A 4980-nucleotide genomic window follows, 5' to 3' on the forward strand; every position below is an offset into this window, starting at 1 on the left:
GAAAGAACCTGTCACCACTAATATGGCCCCACCATACATTTCTGACGTATCTCTACTTTCCTGTGCGAACCTTACAGTTCAACCAGGAGTAACTGGCCCTTCTTCAGTCACACTCAGTACCTTTTTACCTCCCTGCTTATGTTCTCTTTGTTTACCTTGGATATGCCTACCCATTTAAACTGTTGAGATCCTAAATATCCCTTAAGGGCTTTTTCATATACCACCTCCTTTTCTAATTCCCTCAAACACATCATCACTGCCGACCTTGAAAACCCATAAAATTTCCGTAATATTTTTTGACTTGCCTTACTATCGTATGTGGAAATGTATTAAGGACAGGAATAGTATTTCACTCAATTTTTAAAGCCCATATTTTGAAACAGTACCAGGAAAACACTAAACACTCCCTAGTTTTAATAAATGATTATAGATTGTTATAATCCTTATATAATAGGTATTATTCCCATTTTACAAAACAGTAAAAATTAAAGTTTGTCAAGCAACTTGCTGTGGATCACATAATGAGTAAAACTGGAATTTGAACCCAGATCTAATGCTTACGCTGGTTCTACTGTTCCCCACTGCTTCCGTGTAAGACCTTCATTCATATCTCTTTACCAAATGTTGTGCCTTTGAAATGCTCATTATGTGGATTACACTGTGGTTGGCATGGGAGATATAGTGACAAACATGACAGATATGGTGCCTGCCTTTATGAACCTTGCACAGTAAAGAGAACAGGTGAACTACCCGAAGATTGCAGTGTTCTCTTAGCAGCCTTGTCAAAAGAGAGAGAGAGAGAGAGAGAAAAGTGTATAAGTACCAAGAGCCTAGAAGCTGTCATATTTTTAATGCTGCTACAAGTCTCAAGGGCCAAATATCTCAGAAGTTACTGAATGTACACATGCCTACTAATGTAATTCAAATAAGGACTATAAAGCTGTTACCAAAACAGGCTTTAGCCCAAGATTTAGAAATTTTCATTCCCAAACTGCCTAATTGAGAACTCCAATAGTAATATGAGTTCAAAAGCAAGCAATAAAGAAACGCCAGTTGTCTAGTTTTATGGTCTTAAAATAAATTCTATATCATTCCCAAAAGGTATTTCAAAGGAATCTTTATAGCACTTTACTAATAATTTGTACTTAGTGATAAATCACAAAATTTGGTATGGACACAACATAGAAAGGGAGGGTGGGGTAGGCGCCAAGGAAGTCTATGCGCCGCTTCCTCGTATGTATTTAACCATTCAAGCAAAGAGTTTATAAAAGTATAATTTTTTTATTTTTATTTTTTGAGACAGAGCCCAGGTTGGTGTGCAGTGACACGATCTTAGCTCACTGAAACCTCTGCCTTCTGGGTTCAGCGATTCTCTTGCCTCAGCCTCCTGGATAGCTGGGATTACACGGGTGCACCACCAAGCCCAGCTTACACACACACACACACACACACACACACACACACACACACACACATATATATATAATTTGTATATTTATATATATATATATATATATTTTTTTTTTTTTTTTTTTTTTTTTTTGAGACAGAGTCTTGCTCTATCACCCAGGCTGGAGTGCAGTGGCGTGATCTCGGCTCACTGCAAGCTCCGCCTCCTGGGTTCACGCCATTCTCCTGCCTCAGCCTCACGACTAGCTAGGACTACAGGCGCCCGCCACCACGCCCGGCTAATTTTTTGTAGTTTTAGTAGAGACGATGTTTCACCATGTTGGCCAGGCTGGTCTCAGCTCCTGACCTCAAGAGACCCGCCCGCCTCAGCTTTCCAAAGTGCTGGGATTACAGGTGTGAACTACCGCAGCCCCCCTAAAAGTATAATGTTAAGAGCCCCTTTAAAAGTAATGAATGACCCGCATTGCCATCTTAAGCCATCACCTTTACCGTTTACATTCATAAATATGTTAGGCTTCCAACCTTTACATTTTTGGTTTTTGTCGTCATGAGTCTTGCTTAAAGATGGGGAATTATAACAGCAGCAATAATACTAAAACAAATATTTACATTGCTGTTTCTATGTCAGCCACTTGTCTAAGTGCTTTTGATATATTAACTCCTTTTATTAAAAGTCCACTGAGGAAAACAATAGTAGAATCTGCATTTTACAAATGATGAAGCTACAGAAACAGAGAAGTTAAGTAATTTGCCTAAATCCATATAGCTTGAAAGTAGCAGAGCCAGAATATAAACTTTGAAATGTGGCTCCCAAACATATACACTAAACCACTCCACTGTCTTATTTTTTGTATTAGCATAATATGCATTATTTTATATTAGTACATATTATGTGATTGTTTAATTTGCTGATGCTTCATTACAAAAGACTTTTCATAATATCAATGAAGAGTTGTACTTATTTGTTTCCCTTTACAGCTCCCAGCTGTGTTCAAATTTGTATTTTCCAGCCTTTGGCAGTTTTCTTTCTCTTTGTCCTGCACAATGTTTTTTTTGTTTTGTAATTTTAAATTTCAGGATAATTTCTTTAGACTAGCTTATTGCAAATGATAATTGCCCACACATAGCTCTTGGCAGATATGATGACTGATTACCACTTCTGCCAAAGGTCGGGAGATATTCACTGAGGGCCTTACTCTGTGATAGGCAAAGGGTTAGGCCCTCAAGGCAGAGAGTTAAATAGGAAAATATATACAAACAAACCCTTCCCAGATAACATGGTCAGTGTTCTGAGTGAGGTATACACAGGGTCCAGTGAGAAAAGTTTGGGTTGTGTTTTGAACAAGAGGAGGAAATGGTTTGAAGTCTATTCTAGGCACAAAGGCTAGTATTGTTAGCATGAGAATGGAGGTGATGTAGATATACAAGAAAATTTAATTGGGTAGAAATCTTAAAGTACTATAGAATACAAGAAATTTAAAAGGTAAGGAAGTCATGAGCAGGTTGGCAGAAGATCTCAAAGTCCCTAGTGGTGATATTGTACATGCACTGAAAGTCTCAGCTGCCTGCTTCTCAATAACAAAACTAAAAATACTGCTTCTTTGTTCCTAAAACTTCCCAAAAACGAAATGAATAGGTGAAGCCTCTCTTGACGTTGGGAAGAAACGTCTCTACAAGAGTGAGTACACACAAAGATTTCTGCTGTCCACTGAGCCTGCTTTCACTGTTTAACTGGTCCTGTTTGTTTTCTCCATTCCTCTCTATAGACCTTGCCCTAGCTTTGTAGAATAGGTTGGGTAGTAGTAACAAATTGTATTAGAATAATTTTTGTTTGTTTGTTTTAAAGGAATTTATTTTCCTCTGGGAAACACTTCATAATGTAGAAACAGTATAACTATGATAATGCGTAAGTGTCCATATCTGAGAGTCTTAGGGATTTTTGACCAAGGTGACTGGTTCACAAAGAAGTCAATGAAAGATCAAGAAAGAATGAAACAGACTGGGTGTGTGGCTCACGCCTGTAATCTCAGCACTTTGGGAGGCCGAGGTGGGTGGATCACCCGGGATCAGGAGTTCAAGACCAGCCTGGCCAACATAGAGAAACCCCATGTCTACTAAAAACACAAACATTAGCTGAGTGTGGTGGTGCGCACCTGTAGTCCCAACTACTAGGTAGGCTGAGTCAGGAGAATACCTGGAGCCTGGGAGGCAGAGGTTGCAGTAAGCTGAGATCATACCACTGTACTCCAGCCTGGGCCACAGAGTGAGACTCTCTCAAAAAAAAGAAAAAAGGAACGAAACAAAGAAAAACTAATTAGAACTAATTGTGACCCAAGTATGAGCACCACTTCTCCCTCAAGAGCAAACGTTGAGCCAGCCACAGTGGCTCATGCCTGTAATCCCAGCACTTTGGGAGTCTGAGCCAGGAGGATTGCAACCTCTGCCTCCCGGGTTCAAGCAATTCTCCTGCCTCAGCCTCCCGAGTAACTGGGATTACAGGTGCCCACCACCTTGCCCAGCTAATTTTTGTATTTTTTTTTTAGTAGAGATGGGGTTTCACCATGTTGGCCAGGCTAGTCTCGAACGCCTGACCTCAGGTGATCTACCTGCCTTGGCCTCCCAAAGTGCTGGGATTACAGGTGTGTGCCACCACGCCTGGCTCATTCCTAGCTTTAAAAAAGCTCCTAGATAGCAAAATCAATTGAGAGAGACCAGAAGGAAATGAAAATGGAGGGAGGAGGTAAGGAAGAGCTTGGAAAAGAGCTGGTTAAGATCCTACCAGGCAAGACAGAAGGATAACCATCCAAGGGGACCTGCCTCAGCTTTTCTGAGCAACCCCATTGAAAGAGAAGCCTAACAGCAATTGCTCAGGGCAATACCTAGCTAGGCAATCTTTTAATGCAAAGTTACTGTCACCTATAAGTAAAAATGGCCAAAACAAGCTACAGAACTCTATATCTGCTGCAAATTGCAACAAATTTGGCTACAAGTAACAGAGAACTCAAAATAAAAGAAGCTTTAAAAGATAAGCATTTATTTATTTCTCAGGTAAAGGAAACTGGAGATAGATAATCCAAGACTAGCGTGGCAACCCATGATGTTTTCAGGGACCCTCCTGTCTCTCTGCTCCACCATGCTCAGCATGCAGCTTCCATCTCCAGGGTCACTTGTGGTCCAAGATGGCAACTGGAGCTCCAACCTTCATATCTGCATTTCAGTCCCTCTGGAAGGAACAGGTTAAAGACAAAAGGGCGGAGGGGAAGAAAACACCAGCCCTTCTTAGCTGTTTTTTTATATCTCATTTTATATTCACATTTTATATCTCAGTGTCCAGAACTACAAGGTCATACCTAAGTACAAGGAAGCTGGAAATGTAATCTTTATTTTTTGCAACAATATGCCCAGCTCAAAACTGAAGAAAGCATCTTCCATGCTATTCACATACTGGGTGAGCACATAGTAAGTACACAATACATTTGTTGATCACCTAACTCAAAAACAGGAAACAATTTTACCATCAAGATTTTGGGGGCATAGGAAAGGACATAACTCTAATATCAAAGATGTATT

Source organism: Macaca thibetana, chromosome 6 (genome assembly GCF_024542745.1).
Source record: "Macaca thibetana thibetana isolate TM-01 chromosome 6, ASM2454274v1, whole genome shotgun sequence".
NCBI lineage: Eukaryota > Metazoa > Chordata > Mammalia > Primates > Cercopithecidae > Macaca > Macaca thibetana.